Here is a 20,384-nt window from a genome sequence, read left to right as displayed (position 1 = left end):
ACTTTGGTCTTGCTTTGTGCCAGCTCTTAAACACTTTGTTACCTGTTTGAACACCTAATAGAAAGAAGAATATTGGCCAAATTCTGTCCTAATTTCCTGGGTCCCACAGTGGAAGTTAGTTTTTCTCTACCCATGAAGGGCTGCAGTCCTTGACTCTGTCCATCTTCCCGCTGTCTTGCTTCCTTGTCCATCATAGGACAGCTGTACTTCCTTAAGTGTACACGATGACTTGTTTACCTGCTGCTCAGTACAGTCTTTTCTCCTGCTCTCTGCTGGAATACATATAGAGACCCCCTGAAATAATCTAAGATTTGGTTTTCAAAGAAATTAAGTTCACAGTTCTATTACAACATTTATGCATCCAGCAGCATGCCATTCAGCAGGTATACTGTGTTGCTGAGAGGATGGTAAATCTTGACTCCAAAGGGAGGCTGGCATTGTAGTAGAAACCTTGTCAGAAGTGAGCTGCCAGCTTGTCATTTGTCCAGTACATTCCTTGCAGTTTCAACATAAGACATGAAGATTTCATTACATCATTTCATTCTAGCTGCTTTGGCAGGGGTTTGGACTTGATGATCTCTAGAGGTCCCTTCAGAGTGCTTAACAGGGGAGACATTTTTTATTTAATGCGGTAGTGTCATATGTGTTGGATAATTTCTTTATTCCCAGAGGCTAACTCAACACAACTGAGATTGTCCTTTGAATTGCTGATACGTGATCATGGCCTGTCAATAGCCAGTATTGCTTTGTATAAGCTATTATTTTTGCTTTTTCTTTTCTCTCTCTCTCTTTTTTTTTTTTTTTTTTTTTTGGTGGTGGGGAGTTTTTGTGTTAAGAACAAAGAAGGAATACAGGGAAAGAATATAAATCTGAATAGACAAAAATAATCTACTTTTTTGGTCTTTTTTATTTTTCTTTCTGGTGTATAGGTATTGGCTTACTGTCCTCCAGACTCTTCCTAGCTCTGACACAGGTGGCCAAGAGAAATTCTGGGTGTCTTGTGCTTTTTTCGGTTTTATTTGTTGTATTGCTGCTCACTGTTAGCATTCTTACCCTCTGATACTTTAAAAGAAGGATAGGGAAGTCAGTGGGAACACATGAACACCTCTCAGAGCATCTGCTGTGATTTCCTGTGACTCTTAAGAAAAGAGATCATCTCCGTACAAGATTATGGCAGCAAACAGGATGACATTAGGTTTTGAAATTATGCAAGTGAGAAGTTACATGGTTTCAAATACAGAAACTGAATGTTACAAAACCTTAGGATAGATTTAAAGGAAAAAAATGTAGAAAATAGTCTATTTCATAAATATGGTCATATTTAATATAGGGAATCCTTATTAACATTAAATACTTCTAATAATTTTGTCTCGTTCAGTAAGAGGAAGCCACTTCTGGATGCATTAATTGTAGAAACCAATGTCAAGTGTCTTTGCTCTGTACCAAAGCTGATAGAAGGCACGTGTTATTTGAATTAACACTGATTCTGGCTTTCTGTTCTGTGGAGAGAAGGAAGTGCTTAAAGAGATGCTTCAAATGACAATTTGTAACTCATTTTCCAATTATGCAAGCTCCCTTGGTTTGGACTGTGGCTTGGAAAATAGCATTGCAGGGGAACTTAACCAACTCAGTGGGCACATAGTATTTCAAACACAATTCCAATCTGTACAGCCCATTCCCACTTTTGATAGAAATCACACTTTTTCAACTGACTTTCTTGTATATATGACTGAGATAAGTAGATCTAGTTTTATTCTTGTCTTAACTTCATGGCAATCCGTCAAATTGACAACCCCCTTTTGTGAACTGCTCAAATAATCACTGGCCAAATAGATGGTGGTGTTTTACTGGCCATACAAACAGTGCATTTGAGGCCCATGCTTAATGTGCAAAGCAGTGCATCACATATTTTGCTGACAACCTTTTCCACAGCAGGATTATTGGTAGAGCTTACTGGTATGCACTTGAATTTTGAGCTGCTATTATTGACTAGGGTATCTATTTTGTTAATCAAATCACTCTAAAGCCATATGAGCACAGATTCTGGTATTGAATCAGGACTAGTCAGCCAGGTTGGCTTCACAAGCCAATCTGCACTGGCAAGACTTGTGAGATTTGCAAATGCAAATGCAAATGCAAAATAAATAAATAAACAAATAAACAAACAAACAAATAAATAAATAAGAATCCTTTAAAAATCACATTATTTGATGTTGTAAGGTAAGACTTTAAGCATATTTGATGGACATGATGAAGGTTTTAATACTGAGATGCTTTATGATTTTGAATTTTTCCTGTGATAAGAGATCAGAAACTCAAGTATTCTATTGCCTGTAAAATAATCCCCTCTTCCTGCTGAAGCTTATCAGGGATATCTTAGGTGATGACCGAGAGAAATAAAGTTCCTCACATGCTAAGCAGAGATAAGCCTTGTTGCTAATCTTATGTTTGACTGTCCCACCTAGTTGTGAATGGCATTGTACATCATTAGATATGAATTAGAAAAAAAAGTTATCATTAAGTTTGTCAAAAAATATTTTTTCCTTCTAGTCTCAACTTATGGGCATCAGGCAACTTTACAGAAGTAAAAAGTCATCATTTTAAATACCTATTGGAAAAATTCATTGTGCTTATCTTTTATATGTCTGCCTTTTATACATTAGTTGCATATGGCCGTAACAGTGTGCAAACTTGCAGTACACAAACCCCGCATTGCTGCAGGGCCTCGGGGTCTTTCTTCCCCTGATGGATTTCTGCCTAGGATTCAGCTGTGAGCTACTCATTTTTTAGCAGCTAAGAGCAAAATTTTCCACTCTCAAGAATCATAACACAAACTAATTTCATTTTATAGTGAAGAATGTGAATATGAGTATATTGACCAAGCAGTATTCTGTAGAATGACATTTTAATCACATCGACATGTTTGGGGAGAAAAATGTAACGCTATGTTGGAGATCTCCACATCTTTCTGGCAGTAAAATTTATTTTTAATTTTCTGTAGGAAAATGTTTGTGCCAAATGACAAAGGAAAGAATACTTCCTGTAAAATGTCTGTTACAAAGCATCACATTGTCAGCTAGAGACATGAGTTATTTCATCCCTCAATGGGCAAATCTGGAGAAAGGCTGTGCCAAGGTATTTACAGATAGCTTCTGATGTGTTTAACATCTTTCTGGTTGGTGGAGTAGACATAATGCTGCAAAGCTGGCTGGTGGATTGCTTGATTAGTTTGAAATAGAAGAAAGATAAAAAATGTCAGGAAAAAAAAAAGGCAGAAATATTGATAGTTACATTATGTACTACGATTCCTTTCAGCTATATACTTTTTTTTTGTAATAAAAATGTGTAGAGCTGCCAGATCCCTTATCATCCATCCTTTCTAGCTCTAGGCTAAATAAGAAACATTATTCATGTCAACTGGAAGATATATTCTGGGAAGAATGGTTTTCAAACTATTTGTGTTTCTTTAAGACATGTAGTTATGCAATAAATAAATAAATACATAAATAAAATAAACTCCAAAAATTTAGCATAATACCTCAAAGATATTAAGTAATATGAGGGACAAAAGCTTTAAAGCATTTAACAACTCTTTGTGAACTTCACTTATTCTGTCTCATATCCTTTTCACTGAATAACAAAAGATTTCCTCCATTGATGTGGAATCTATTATTTTATACACAAGAAATAGTTTTTTTTCTGTATGTACACATTCAACATGGATTTTTGATAAATATATTTGTCTTGTTTTCTCTTGACTGGCTTGAAAGTGTAACGCATCACATATTAATTTTTATGGAACAAAAAACTATCACATTAAAGGAGGGAGGTGCTCATTAACCTATCAAACCTTCCCTATCTTTGAGTGTTTGCCAACAACTGGAAAATATGAAGGCATCTTTGATAAATGAAGGACAATGGTAGCAATACACTTAGATTAACCCTTTAAGAAGTAGGTACAGCACTGATAGAAGCTTTCCAGCAGTATATAGTAGATTCTTTGGCAACTCTTTGCATAAGGTATTTCATGCTGAGTATTTTTAATTCATTATTTGTTTGCAATGCTATCACCTGTGTAAAGCTAGCTGTATAAACATAGTTAGGCAGTTATGTGTTACTAGCTAATTTCTCCCTAATAATAAGGAACAGAAAGTTAATTCTGTTGGGAGTTCAGTGATCTTCTGCATCTCTTTCTTTTCCTGATTTCTGTTTTACCTCCATGGGCACAAGTACACATTCAAGCTCATTTATGAAATTTACTTTGACTCAGCATGAAGAGGAGGGAAAAAATAAGGGGAAGATGATTAAAATACTGACTCAAGTTACCTGGCTGTTAGGTTTTAAAGCCTATTTTTAAACCAAAAGAACTGCAGAAAAAATGAATAGATGGTTTTCCTGGACAATACTTTTTTCCAGCATCTTATGAAAGACTGCCTTTCTACATCTTGAACACAGCGCAGTATTCCCTCTGATATTCAGTATAGGGATGTATGAAACTAGAAGCAAGTTTGTGTTTACCTCTAGCACTATAGGGCTTATTTGTTTGGTTTTTTTTTCAGGAGTAAAGAGAGTCCATAGGAAGTATCAAGTCTCGTTTTATAGTGTGTTCTTGTAGGTTCCGTGTTTTGGACTGTTTACCTTCTGAACAGGCAAAACCAAAATCTGTAGAGAGTGACACGGACAGCCTGAAATACAGCACTGTTAACTTGTAACATATCTAGATTAAATGAATTGCATGGGTCACAAAGGATATCTGCAGGCGGGGTAGAGTCTAAATTCCTTTTAAATAGCTAAATGCTTAAATACAACACTAGCTTTATGTTTTAATTATTATCCACTGAATTCTTGATATAAATTGTTTAGTAGTCCATCATAATATTCAAATAATAAGTTTTTCTTCGTTACGAAATCTAGTAGATAAACACCTATCACGTGGTGTTCAAGTGCCGTCATTGACCATTACAGTGGCGGTCCATACATTACATGTTGTTTAGATAGCATCATTACTGTCTCCTTCTAAAAATGTACGTAAGCTGAAACATGATTACTGTTACATAGACAAACCTAGTTTTCGCCTTAGTAGCTCATCAACTACTGTTGTCACAAATTCATTGGCCACTTGAACTGTGGGGTTAAATGTCCCCTTGCGAGCAGCAGTCTGTTAGCAGTTTTGTGAACATTTTCTAATAAGTGCCCTGCAGTCAGTAGAAGAAAGAGAGAATTAGTACATGTATGCATATATTATAAATACATATGAAATATATATACATATACAAAATATTAAAAATCCATAAATAATTTTGTGTCTATTTAAATATAGGAATGAATTCTATTAGAGGGATTGATAAGCAGGCTTTTAAGTACACCTTGTGTTGGCTGTTTAAGCAAGTCTACGTTATAATCCTAACTGTTAAATTAAATCTGTAAATACCCATGTCTTGAAAAGGATAGTTCAGACCTTATCATGCACTAGCATGAGAAGCTGATTTTGTCTTGGATGAATTCTTGATTTTTCAGTGTGTAAGAGTCAAATAGAAGATAAAATGGATAAAATGTAGTCCAAAGGTAGTAATTTGAGAAAATAGCTGTTCTGGGTACTAGTAAACTGAGAGGAAATGAAGAAATATACACTCCTGCAACTCTTTAGTGAGCACTCATCTCAGGAAGGATGTATCATAACAAACCCAAAACTAATGGAAGAAGAAACAGGCTTGCTAGCCACGTATTCACCCCTGGCATAACTGTTTCTATCTTTAGACGTATTTTTGAAACATTGCCAAATTTCACCAACCAACATATAAGTAGATAAGTGACCGAAAAGTTAAATGAAAAAAAAAAAAATAATAATAAATAGTCATATCAAGAAAAAATGGCATAATAAATTGTTTCAAAAGAATAAAGACATAGACTGAAAATATCTCAGCCATGTCAGTATGTCTAAGGAATTTTGAAATTTATTTATGTACTTTCTTTTATTTGCCAAGAAAGCAATATCTTACTTCTCTAGCAAAATTTCTATATACTCATCTTACTAGAGAAAGAGCCTCTTACCATGGCACAAAGCTGCTAGAATTTGTGGAGGATACTGACTTCTATATTGTCAAGAGGATAATATATAAAATGGAGGCTACTGACTTCTATATTGTCAAGATTTCACATGGTAATTTTGCTTGTCCAGATTTTAGCTCTCCTGAGGATCAAAAACAAAGAAGTTCAGTTTCCCATTGTCAGTCCAACAAATTTCTGCTCCTCAAATTTTAAATGTCTGTGACATTACTGAGAAAAACACTGCAGCATTTTGTTCAAAAGAAGCACATAAGATTTTATGTTTCATGTATTGGCAAAGAAAACATTCCTTGCATTCGTTGTGTGGAGCTTTTTCCATTAATTTTTCATTCTTGTACACACATTCATGCATATGCATACACACGTAGAAACACTCATGCACACACACACATATGTTCCTCTGTAAGTAATGTCTGCTGTTTATTTCAATGGAAACTACAACTCTGCTGCCGTCTCCTGGCAACAAAATGTAATGGAATATTTGTAGAAACATTCAGCCTCTACTGCCACGCTTCCAACAGCCACCTCTGACACCATGGGCCTACATCATAAAATAGGAGCCATTACTTTTGGAGCAGCCCTCATGTATAATATATAGAAAGCTGAGTAGCAGCAGTTCTCAAAACAAATATTCTGATGGTCATTTTGTTGTGCAAACTCACAGTTAATTTCATTAACACTTTACTTAAGGAGTACTTGCTTCAAAAAGTGCGTTTAATAAATGGTGTCATCGTATATTTTATGACATAATCTGTAATTTCTTTTTAGGAATGTATTTGTAGAACTATATATAGAACTACTTTTCTAGAAAGCTCTAGAGATTGAGCAACGGGATTTGATGACTTAATCACGTAAGGAAAACTGAGCTAGGTAGTTAGAATGGTACTACTGTAGAAACAAATATATGCTGTCAAAATGTGACAAAAAATATGCCATGCAAAGAAAAAAACATGAAAATGAATAATTGTAGATGTATTAAATTTGCATTCAATTTACAATGTTTTTAAAATCTTTGAGAGAAAAAAAAATCCAATCAGCAATTAAGAATTCTTGTTTTCTTGATGGCAAATAAAATTATTTACAGATTGAAACAGTAGGAGGATAAGTCTGTCACACAGAAATCAGTATTCTGAAGCTTCCTGGAAAGCAAAGAAATAGGAAGAATTAGAAAGAAGCATTGTGGTAGATTTGTTAAAATTCTGCATTCCTTATGTTTTACAGATTTTTCTGTCATGGATGTCTCCAGGCTGCTATACCACATGTAAAAAGAGCACTAACGTGGGCTTATATAGTTAAAATGTTGATGGAGGAGTAAAACACGTGGTAAAAACATTGTTCTTGCATTTGGCAGATTTTCTGTAATCACAAAAGACAGACACTTTTATCTGGCTTGTGAGTGAAAATGTGTGTCTTCTCCATTGCTTAAATTTATGCCTAAAATAATAATTTAAAGGTCATGGAATATATTCTTTGGACACAAAGGGCAGCCGAAAAAGGGCCTTCAAAAGCATTCTATACTTTATCAACAATTATTTCTTCTTTTGAAGGAATTGGCATAGTAATCCATCTGACCTGAAATAAAAACTGAATTTAAATAGATATCCTATAATCTGAATGTAAGTATTTCTATGTATTTTATGTGTAACTGAGAAGCTGAAACAGATACTGCTACTATTTCCCAGTATCAAGAAAATACAAATACAAATGCAATTTTGGATCGCTTTTTCTCATACTTGTCCAAACATGAGTGAAGATTGGCTGGTGCTCGGACTGCCAGCATGCTTATGCAAGGTAACAGCATATGTTCAATTCACGCTGTTTGTGCAAAAATAGCTCAAATAACTGAGATTTTAATTAGTCTAGATGAGAATGATTTGAGGTTGATATAACAGTATTAATCAAGTCTCTCTCTCTCTTTCTCTCAATTGAATGTGAAGCTGTTTCCTTATTTTTTCTCTTCTTCTTAGTAAAAGGGGCTAGACATAGCATAGAAATTCACATTTATAGTCTCACTTTCTGCCATCATTGGCAGTCACCACTGCACTTGTCTGTTAAAATTTGATAAATATCTTCCATATCACTTGTTTGGTATAATTCTATCATACCACTACAGAATCAAAGTGCATTTATTATTCATTAATATTATAAATTGAGAGTGATTATCTTTCTACTTAAAACTTGTTTATTCAGTTAAACTTGAATAAGTTCCTTGGATTTCATATGAACTTCAATTTAAATTGAATAAATTCTTGAATAAATTTTCATCTGATTTTTCAGTTTTCAAGAAAACTGAAATACAGTGGGAACTGAAAAACAATGGAAAACTGAAAGACTATTTGAGTTACACTGGCATAGAAGTAAAATATACTTGAGAAGAAAGAGTATCTGGTTCTAAGAGGGGAAAACTTTTACAATTATTTCTTTTGGTTTCTGTTTTTGGTACTGAACATTGAAGCTGCAGATGCAAGACTAAGAATGACAAATCAAAAAAAGGGTAGAAGAATGGGTTTAAGTGAGAAAGCAGCCTCGTATAGGTTGCCTTAGCCCTCACTCTTTTTTGAAGTCAGGTGGTTCACATCATGAGGGCATTGACAAGGTGTACTCTGCTGAAGGCATTTTGTAATGATGAGTTAAATGTGGTTGTTCAAATGTAGAGCCTTCCTGTCAAAATACTAAAAAGCGTAGCAATAAAAACCAGAACATATTTCTTCAGTAACTGACCTATTTTCTCTGTGTCTCACTTCTTCATCTGCTTGCTGACGTGTAGCAATTAATTAATTATTTTTTCATCCATTTCATTCCAGGTGGAAAGAGGAACTGCCTTTTCTTTTTAATGCCAGCATTGCCCAGCTTCTGAATTCTTCACTTAATCTTCTAATTTGGATACATTATTTATTTAGTGTAAAGACATGCATTACATTTTTCATAGCAATGCTGTTTGTACTTTTTACAAAAATATTATTAAAAAACAAAGGGCAAGCTTTCCTTCTTTGGTAGAGTATTGGATGATATTTAGGTGAAATGTCGTATGGTCATACAACTGGGAATTAATCATCTTGTGTGAGTTGGTGACTGCTACAGGAATCAAGGAATATCTGCTATAATATTCAGTTTTTGTGGGCATGTTACTAAATAAGTTAATGAACTGCAACCCAGAGAAATGAAAAAATATTCTGCTTTACATACCTACAACTACTCACCATTGTACTGTGTTCTGAATAAGACTGAGGAAGAGCTGTTTCCTGACAGAACAAGAAATACATGCAGTATTTATTTCTTTTGATTATTTATATTGCTTTTGCATGCATGCTTTTTGTACAAGATCCATCCTGTTTCTTGAGCATTAAACTGAATTATAGGGCAATACCATTATCTTCATGAGTTTTATGAGGTATTAACATACACAAATAATTAGACCAAGATATAACTATAAAAAGAAATTGTGACAACTGAAGATAGGTTGTGTTTCCAGTGATATGAAGAGTCCTTAGTTTAAAAATACACCACTAGCAGTACATACAATACTCATCTTTTGATTAATGATGTGAGCCAAAGTGTGGTTGATTAGGAAAAAAATTCTGCCAGTTTTCTCATGAACTTGTTATCCCGTGTCCATTAGATTGTTGGGCTACACTGGGCTGGTGTTGCAATCCAGGCAGTATCTCTGAATAACATATTTTGCTTTGACTGTGGGGAAAAAATACATCAATTTATGCCAACTTCATATTCTTTTTCCTTTCCCTTCCTTCTTGCCTTGCCTCACCTTGTCTTGCCTCGACTCTTTTTCCTATCCTTATCAAAATGAAGCAGCTGGCCAATATGAAAGAAGATATGCGAATGAAAGGCTGATTTACAAAATCCATTCATAGTGACAAAGAAATAATTTTCCTTTCTCTCACAGTAGGAGAGCTAGGAGAGCTCTAGGTGTAAATCATGACAGGTAGAAGAGGAATTTCTCATTCTTTCCCTCAGGCAGTGTGAGTTTATAAAAAATGCAAGTTACTGCCTTCCCTACCAGCAGGTAAGTATCCCATGGCCTCACTTTTTTGTGCTGCTTTATCTTGTCTAGTAAGTAAATACAATGAACCTCAGCAGTAGATTGAAGTATTATTCTCTTTCACTGACTGTTGTGATCATTTTAGTGCATTATATAAATTAAAACCATTTCCCAAAAACAGAATGCAGAAGTCCTAAATCAAAACGCTGAATAGTATTTTAGTGATTAGGAAACTTAACTGTCAGGTTATGGTCTCCTGCTGAATTTCACTTCCTATTTAATTTGAGAATGGGAAATAGAATCCAGATTCATATGCTAAATTAGATTTGAAGTCTTAGAAGTTCCTCAAATGCATGGCCTTTTGTTCTTCGTTTATTAAAATCTCTGTAGTTCTGGTCTGGTTTTAAGCTCCTAGGTGTACTGTTAAATTGAATTATTGGGTAAGGTGGATTAGCAAAGGTAATAATCAAAAGTCCACCCCTTCAACACTCATATATAGTCCAGGTCTTAAGGCAATATATATCAGTTTTTCACGTTCTATAAATTAATGTAATTCTAAAGACAGTGGTGAAATTAAACCCATTGACCACTGCAGAGAACTAAGACCTGTATGAGTAATAAACTACAAGAGGTCAAGTTTCAGAATATCACAATCCTTCAAACTCTTTGAAAGTGGAACAATCATTCAAAACTATTTTCTTTTCTACTAACTTTATCATTTTAAGGTAATGTTTTTATAACTTTATCCTTGTCTCCTTTTTCATAGCACCTTCAGGCTTGAAGGAATATCTATATGTGGAGGCACATCAGCTAATTTCTTGCATATTGGATTCATCATTCTGACTTCTTGAAGACCAGATCTGAAAAGTAACCAGGAACCCGACCCTTGGTGGAGCACGGAAAAGCCGTTCAAGTCAGAGCGCAGTGAGTCATGGGTGCAATTTGTGTTCAGTCCTCAGTCTCCGATCAGACAGCTGCAAGCTGAGTCCTGGCAAAAGCCACAGCCTTAAATTTCACTTAGTGGGAACAAATAATAAAGAGGACTAAAGATCTCACCCCATTTCAGAAACTGCTCTCTAAGCCTGGGACTTGAGTTCTCTGCTGAGCAACCAGAGCAACAATCGATGAGCTTTTTGTGGGTCAAGCCAGCATCCAAAAATATTTCCATATGTAGCCAAAAGGTGAAATGAAGCAAGTAGATAATAGGATATTTACTGTAACAGAGGAATTTGTTGTCAGTGGTGAAAGAAGATTTCTGTTGTTCCTTGTACATACTGAAAGCCATACAAGAACAGGGCATTGGTGACGTTAAACTGCTTAAAAGGATGCTGTCTCCTGTCCTCCACCCAACTTTGAAAAAGTTCAGGTGTTAAAGACTGCATCTCAATGCACTTCTTCAAGTTTTTGCACTGTCGCTTCCATTCAGGGTAATGGTATGTGCCACCGTTTGCACAGATGGCCCTTGGAGATTTCAGACTACAGCGAGCTCTATTTTTTGCCGGGGCTCCAAAAGGAGAAATATAAAAGTTAGAACTGAAGAAAAACATTTGTTTGCTCTTTCACTATGGGGATCTCTACACTGAAAGGAGTAAGGTCCTTTCTTAGGTTTAAATAAATACATACATATACATACATATATATATATATATGTATATATATGAAAAAGCATCAAATGATAAGGTGTGTTTAAAACGGGGATATTATCTTTTTTAATAGCATACATTTTTTATCATATTATTGCAAGGAATTTAATCTACTCAATTATGCATACAATTTGTTCCTATTGAACACTGACGTTGTTGTTCCAGTTACTGTTAATGACACAGTCATTTGTAATATGTATTTAGCACACAAATTTTCTAGCCATTTGCCTGTACTTTGTGGAGAAATCTAACAGACAAGCTGTATTTTCAGTTTATTTTTCTAAGGAAATATGTTGTTTATATTGTTAGCAGTCACTCATTCAGGCTGGTTTTCATTATCTCCAAAAATGATTAAAGGCAGAACCAAAACACAGAAATTGTCTGTTCACGTGAAGCTGTGATGGTTTGCTGAACGAAAGCTTTAATATAAATATTGTAATTTGTAAAATGATGGAGTATATTTATACAGGCAAATACATATGGAAAACAAAAGGAGGTATTGTAACTCTTAATTTCAGAACATAGTTTATTTTAATATCCATGTGAAGAAATATAGATATATAATGGGATAGATTTTTTATTATCAGTAAATTTCATCAAGTGCAGAGTTGGATGTTTAAAAATGAAAGAAATGTAATCTAGTAAGAGTGATCTCCCAAATTACAGAGAGAGCTTTTAACAAGTGTCTGACCTTATCCAGAATTTTTTTCAACTTGTCATGTCTTTTGATTTTGTTAGGTTTTATTTTGTTTGTTTCTTTATTTGTTTTAGCATGTTGGCAAGCCCACACCACATAATTACAATCAGTTTAAGATGTTGCAGTATACAAGGTTGTTCTTTCGAACAGTCTGCAGTTTACAGTTAACAGTCATTGTTTCTGTGTACTGTAGTGTTTTGTTATGAAGTTATTGAATGTTTCAGTGCTAGAGCTGTTTTGAATAAAAGTATATATTTTCCTTTTTTCTTAGTCTACTAGCTTGTGTGTGATTTTTAGAGTACAGTAAAGCGCATTGTCCCCAGTTCACTTAAAACAGTCATCTTAAATCCAATATCTGATTCGTAAAGCTGATTTTTTTTTTCTTTGTTTCCATTGCTCTCTGGAACCTATTAAATGCTCCCTAAGAGAAAACTGTCATTTTAGGAACAAAGAACAATGGAATATCCAAGCCATTCTTTCACCCATGGGTTAACCTTATAATGAACAGATATTTTTTATTGCTCTGCTCTGGTATTCCAGGTAGTGTATGGGTGTGCATGTTTGTGTGTGTGCATGCACATCCCTACCTTCTGATGAATGCTAGCTATCCTGATGTAGGTGCTCCGAGTCCTCTTACTGAAAGAGATGCTCGTTTTATTACATCTCTTTGAGAAAGACTTGAGTTTTCTTGTGACTACCCATAGATCACTTTTATGGATTGTCCTGAAATCACCAAATGAAATAATTGAGAAAATACTAGCCTGTCTCATTTAACAAAACTAAGGATCATATCATGGTTGGAGTCCTTTTTTTAAAGAAATCTAGCAGTCAATTTCCACCAGTACAGTTGATAGGCAGTACCTTTGTATTTGTTAAAGAACGGTGGTGGTACTTTGTTTTTCAGACTGAGTTGCTTAATTAAGGGACAGAATTGAGCACTTCCATTATTATCCAGTAGTATTCAGAAAAGATGGTTTTTATTTTATTTTTTGAACTGAATGCACTTGTCTATATTTGAAAATAATCCAATAAAAATATAATGAAATAATTAATCACTGCTTGCTAATATTTTTCCGCTCTGCTGAATTCTAGACCAGCACCTGTGTGAAAATGTTACTGTACAAAATCCACCTGAAACTTTCTTCAGGAAAATGAAACGGATGATATGAAAAATAGCAGCTATGTCCCACAACATGTTTTAGAGTATGTATTGCAAAAATAATAAATATAGGAAAGAATGTAGGCCCAGTTTGAGTAACAAATAAACTCAGATGCTGCAAATGGTGTTTTTCATCAATTTCATGCTGTATTTTTCAGCTCCTCATTGAGTGGGATTTTCCTACTGGAGAGTAAATTTTAGCACATTTGTACATGCATTTGCATGCATTATATCTTTATTTTGCTATCAGTGGTGCTAGGGCAAACTCAAGATTTCTTATTTTTGCAGTTTAAGCAGTGAAGCCTTCCATATTGTGATATACATGGAGCTGATGCTGCATGCTATGCAGATGCCCTCCTGAGGTAATAGCTCAAAAGAGGAAAATAAAATGCTACTAATATGCAGTGTCTGAGGCACAAACTCAGATACAGACAATCCAAATCATTTATTACAGGTTCTAACATACATTCACAAGTTTTCTCTTTTAACTTTCCCACCCACCTTTACATGTCAACAAAATACTCCACAAACGCTCCTTAACTGTGCATGCCAGTGCTCTTCCAGTCAGGGTCATTTGTTCCAAGCCACACACTCTTCCTCCAGTCACAGTCATCATCACACAGCTATCACGCACCTTACTTGAATTTGTTTTCCTCTACTTCTGGAGTGTCCTTGGTTCTCAGCCTTAATTTCTCATTCTATTTATCTTGTTCCACAGCTTCTGCTCTGAATATACATTCTTGCATTCCCACAATTTCCCCTTTTTAGTTTGTTAGCAAACTATTAACAAGATTATTATTATTACAAAATTATTATTATTATTACAAAATTATAACACTAATCTTATTAATAACATATTTATGCCTTATACACAGCAACCCAACAACCTGATTTAGAGCTTTCTTCCATACACACTTTATAACAATATTGCCAGATGCACCTAGGTTATCATAACTTAATCAAGGCTTCAATTGTTAACATGATAAGAACGTAAGAAAAGAGACAAGGCAATCATACCATAATGATGAGAGATACTATTAATCCCATTAAGAAAAGAACAAACATGTTTCACCCATGGCCCAAGTTACTGCAACCTGGGAAAGAATCCCTGAGGCTCCCATTCGGCATGTACCAGTAACTAATTAGAAAGAATCTTCAATTTTTGAATACTCTGATATAGTGATTTTTGAATGTTCCCTAAGGTTCACACAAGACATGCCTTTAAAATCCTCACAATCTTACCTTTGGGTTAATAATAAAAAATCAATGGCGGCACGATCTTGTAAAGCTGCATGTCAGATAGCATCAGTATCAGTGGGCAAGCCTGCTAGAGCATCACTAGTGGTACTGTTCTCATTAGCCAGCTAACATCCTAGCTTATTCCAGAATTTTATATTTGAATCATATGTTGAATCCATGTAAGACTGCAAATGCCTTTGTCTCAAGTGATGCATGGTCACATTTTTAAAATCCTGATTTGTGGATGAGAGTGAATCGTTCTATAGTACACAATCATCCCTTTGCCTGGGATTCCTTTCCAGGTTTTGTCTCAGCAAATTAAGAACAGGCCAATTGATAGGCTAATACCATCATAACTGATAATAAATAAAAATAAAATTATGCTAAAAGAGCTATTCCTATAGATCATTATCATAGATTATTATAGATATTAATTCTACTACTAAAAATAGAAGAAGAAGCACACAACAACCTGAATAACACCTAATAATTCTAATTCTTAATGCTACGTTGGTATCGCAGTAAGATCACCCACTTCTGTTATACCATTACCAGTGTTGTTATTGTGATACCATACAGCTGTTTTTCACCACTCATTAGTTATTTACAATACAACAAATTACAAAATCAGAAGTAAGAAACACACAATCCCAGTTATTATGAGGGCTGGATGCTATTTTCTGCCTTGAGATGAGGCCAAATATATTGCACTGGAATGCATGTGGGGACAGTCCCTGTGGAAACACAAACGTATCGAAATTATCAGTAGTAAAGGACCTTCCCAATGCCCTGTGGCCGCATTCCAAATGTTAACCACTGGCAGTTCCTTGAGCGCTGGGGAGGACCCAAAAGGGCAGTCTACTCAAGTTGTAGCTGTATGATCATGATTCAAAAAATTCAGCACAAGCAAAGTCTTACATAACCTTTCTTGTGGTGTGTCTCCCGTATTCCCCCTTTTCTGTTTAAGATTACATTTTGGTGTTTGATGAGCACATTTGATGATAGCTTGCTCAGTGGGAGAATGAGGAATGCCTGTAACATGTTTAACTTCTCATTCTTGGAGGAAAATTTTAGTGACCTTAGAAGTATACGCAAGTCCATTGTCTGTTCTTATAGTATGTAGGATCCCCACAGCAGCATAAGCAAAGGCTGCATTTGCTTGTATGCACTGTATGTGCAAACATACAAGAAGTATCTTACTGTTACATGCACATATTTTAGCCGACCAAATTCATTAACATGAGGGACATCCTTTTGCCAGAGTTGAAGAGGTGCTGTGCGATGGGGATTTGTCCTTATTTGAGGCAAAGGGGCAATTGCCTAGCAGTCCAGGCAGGTTAGAATAATGTTACAGGCTTGATCCACTGTCAATTGGAAATGTTTCTGTAAGGCTCTCCTATTATGATGGAAAAATGGATGGGAAAGTCGAGCCTGTTGAAATAATTGATGGTATCAAAGGTGGCTGTGGCTTGCTCAACCTTATGTTAACCCTCATTTAACAGACCAGGCAATGTAGTGTATGATCGAATACGCATAATAAACTAAGGGAGAGTATAGTGAGAGACATAATGCAAAACTCGTTTGAGCTATGCAAACCAGGCAGGGTTGTGAACTTCCTTAAGAAAAGATCCTTCAGTCCTCTGAACAATACCAGTAACATACAGAGAAACAGTTATTATATTAAGTTTTTGTTCAGCAAAAATTTGAAATACTGGAGCCACCGCAACGAATTCTACAACTTGCGATAACCCATCAATGATATGCACGTCTGACTGCCATTTTGCAGCAGTCACATGCCACAGAACCACTGCTCGGTGTGTCTTGCCTGAGCCATCTGTAAATACAGAAAGAGCATTAAGCATTGCAACATGTGAAAGTAAAATATTTCTAGTAAGGGGCAGATCACTCAAATTATGCAGAAACTGATGTTTGGGAGGTGAGTGGAGATTTGTCCAGCATAATCAACTACAGCAGTTTGCAAAGTGAGCGAATGCACAAACATCTAATCTAAGTCCTTTGTAGTAGCAGCTATGAAGATGAAATCAGGATCAGAAGCTTGTAAAATTTGTAAACGATACTGACCTCACTGCATTAGCACTGCAAACATCTGCACTCATGATATAATGGTTTTTGAAAATGTATGTGGTGAAAATATTCATTCAAGGATGATGAGAGGATCTTTTCTTGAGGTATCCCACTGAAATAACAAACTATATTATAAATAAATAAACTATAAATATTATATATGATAAATAAATATTATATATTATAAATAAATAAACTATATATATTTGCAGGAAGAAAATTAGAAATGCTAAAGCCCAGCTTGAACTTAGACTGGCTACTGCTGTAAAGGAGAACAGGAAACCCTTTTACAAATATATTAACAGCAAGAGAAAAACTAAGGAAAATTTCTCTCCTTTACTCGACGAGGCAGGGAATGTAACCACAGATGATAAGGAAAAGGCTGAGGTTCTCAATGCCTTCTTCACATCTGTCTTTAATAGACAGAACAGTTGTCCACAGGGTACATGCCCTGACCTGGAAGTCCGGGACGGGGTGCATAATGCACCCCCTGTGATCCAAGCAGAGACGGTCAGAGATCTTCTCCTCCATCTGAACTGCCACAAGTCCATGGGACCAGATGGGATCCACCCAAGGGTGCTGAGGGAGCTAGCAGAGGTGATTGCCGAGCCACTTTCTGCCATCTATCAGAATTCCTGGTTATCTGGAGAGGTCCCACAAAATTGGAGGCTTGCCGATGTGACTCCCATTTACAAGAAAGGCCGTAAGGAAGACCTGGGGAACTACAGGCCTGTCAGCCTGACCTCAGTATCAGGGAAAGTTATGGAGCAGATGATCTGGAGGGAAATCACACGACATGTGCATGGCAACAAGGGGATCAGACCCAGCCAGCACGGGTTCACCAAGGGCAGGTTGTGCTTGTCCAACCTCATCTCCTTCTATGACTGAGTGACCAGACAGGTAGATGAGGGAAAGGCTGTTGATGTAGTCTACCTGGACTTCAGCAAGGCCTTCGACACGGTCTCCCACAGTATTCTCCTGAGGAAACTGGCAGCCCGTGGTGTGGACAGGTTCACTCTTCTCTGGGTGAAGAACTGGCTGGAGGGCTGTGCCCAGAGGGTAGTGGTTAATGGAGTTAAGTCCAGCTGGCGTCCTGTTACAAGTGGTGTCCCCCAAGGGTCAGTTTTGGGGCCCATCTTGTTTAATATCTTTATTGATGACCTAGATGAGGGGATTGAGTGTACCCTCAGTAAGTTTGCAGATGACACAAAGTTGGGAGGATGTGTCAAACTGCCTGAGGGTAGGGAGGCCCTTCAGAGGGATTTGGATAGGCTGAACAGCTGGGCTGAGCTCAATGGGATGAGGTTCAATAAGACCAAGTGCCAGGTCCTGCACTTTGGCCATAATAACCCCATGCAATGCTATAGGCTTGGGGCAGAATGGCTTGAAGACTGTAGAGACTAAAAGGACCTGAGGGTGTTGGTTGATGCTCGGCTTAACATGAGCCAGCAGTGTGCCCAGGTGGCCAAGAAGGCCAACAGCATCCTGGCCTGTATTAGAAGTAGTGTAGCCAGCAGGAGCAGGGAGGTGATCATCTCCCTGTACTCAGCTCTGGTACGGCCGCACCTTGAGTACTGTGTTCAGTTTTGGGCCCCTCACTACAAGAAGGACATTGAGGCCCTGGAGCATGTTCAGAGAAGGGCAACTAAACTGGTGAGGGGTCTGGAGCACAAGACTTATGAGGAGCGGCTGAGGGAGCTGGGATTGTTTAGTCTGGAGAAGAGGAGGCTCAGAGGAGACCTTATTGCACTCTACCACTTCCTGAAGGGAGGTTATGGTGCGGAGGGGGTGGGCCTCTTCTCCCTGATAAATAATGACAGTACGAGAAGGAATGGCCACAAGTTGCGCCGGGGAAGATTTAGATTAGACCTGAGGAAACATTTTTTCTCTGAAAGAGTGGTCAGGCACTGGAATGGCCTGCCTAGGGAGGTGGTTGAGGCACCATCCCTAGCGCTGTTCAAGAAGCGTTTAGATGAGGTGCTAAAGCATTTGATTTAGTAGTTGGGTAGGGATATTGATGGGAGGATGGTTGGACTAGATGATCTTGTAGGTCCTTTCCAACCTTATGAACCTATGAACCTATATGGTTGATAGGAATTTGATATTATTGTAAGAGATACTGGAAGGGACAAAGAAACACGATGGCTGTATCAGTGTAGCAATTCTGTTATTAGAGAGTCTAAGCACTGTAGTGATTTTGGTGTTAATTGTTTTTCAGAGGGTCTCCTTTGAATAGCTGGAGTAGAGAGTGTAGTTCTTGAGCAGTAATATTCAAAAGCAGTCACAACCAGTTGATGGTTCCTAATAATTTTTGAAGATCATTTAATGTCTGCACATGAGGTACTATTTTGAGAATTTGTGGCTTGAATGGTGTGAGATGTAATTTCCCATCCTAAATATTTCAATGGAGAGCCGAGTTGCATCTTTTCTTCACCTATTTGTCAACCAACAGATAGGACTGCCTGCCAGACAAGCAGTAAAGCATCTTTTAGACTCTCTTCTTGTTCTGCTGCTATTAATATATCGTCCATGCAGTGATAAATAAGGATTTGAGGTCCAGCTTTTCGTACTGGTTGTAATGCATTCGCCACAGTCAATTGGCACGTCGTTGGGCTATTGAGCATTTATTGTGGTAAAACAGCCCAATGATACCTCTGAGCAGGGCTTTGTTGGTTGATGGATGGCACTGAGAAAGCAAATTGGGGTGCATCTTTTGGATGAAATTGAATGAAAAAAAAAAAAAAGTCTTTTAAATCAACAACTGCAATAGGCCAACTTGAAGGTAACATTGAAGGTGAGGGAAGAGCAGGTTGCAGTGCCCCCATGGGCTCAATTACTGTAAATGACAGTATACAGATCCTGTAAAAGCCTCCATTTGCCAGTCTTCTTGAGAACAACAAAGATTGGAGTGTTCCAAGGGCTGGCAGTAGTCATTATGTGACTGGCAGCCAGTTGTTCTTGAACTAGCTCACATAAAGGCAGCAACTTTTCCTTTGTTAAGGGCCATTGATCTACCCAATGTTGCCCTTTCCAGGAGTTAGTGGCCTACGGATCCAGCCCCGCTAGTGTCTGCGCAATGACCTGCCTGGCTGGGGCCAAATGACTGCACTTTACACCAATGTGGTGAACAGCAAATGGCGTTTATTGTTAGCAGCAGCATCCCCATATAAGGTAGGATCACGCGTGCGCATTACTACTCCTAAGTGACGCAGCATTCTACCTTCTAAAACTTTCTAGAAGCAACTTTGCAAAAGCGGGGAATTGTATCTTCTCGCGAGATCTTGTTCTGTGCCTGCAACATCTCCCCCGCCTTTTTGCCAAAGCAAGTCTAATACAACTCAAGAGGACCCTATTCTGTACATTCCGAAATCTACGCATTGCGCCTATACATACTATTGTCCTCTCGAGTAAGCCATGTAAGCCTTGCCCCGTTACACCGCAAACGCAATTTTCCCAATCCTACACCCTTCTATCTAATGGCTACTTTTATGCCTTAAT

At 37.0% G+C, this 20,384-nt stretch overlaps 1 protein-coding gene across 3 annotated transcripts in view; it reads left to right on the top strand.

Annotated features, from left to right (window-relative positions):
* The window catches only part of PRR16 (proline rich 16), a 171,653-nt gene extending 158,987 nt beyond the window's left edge, over window positions 1–12,666 (top strand). For all 3 annotated transcript variants that reach the window (XM_065744272.1, XM_065744273.1, XM_065744275.1), the window contains one exon: window positions 10,830–12,666. The gene's annotated coding sequence lies outside the window, so the exon portion shown is untranslated. The remainder of the gene's footprint in view (window positions 1–10,829) is intronic.
* Window positions 12,667–20,384: the final 7,718 nt, after the last annotated feature.

The sequence above is a fragment of the Cyrtonyx montezumae genome, unplaced genomic scaffold (assembly GCF_038088225.1).
Source record: "Cyrtonyx montezumae isolate F1298 unplaced genomic scaffold, pur_monq_1.0 scaffold_30, whole genome shotgun sequence".
Lineage (NCBI taxonomy): Eukaryota > Metazoa > Chordata > Aves > Galliformes > Odontophoridae > Cyrtonyx > Cyrtonyx montezumae.
The sequence above is the reverse complement of the archived record's forward strand: the minus strand, read 5'-3'. Positions and strand labels throughout refer to the sequence as shown.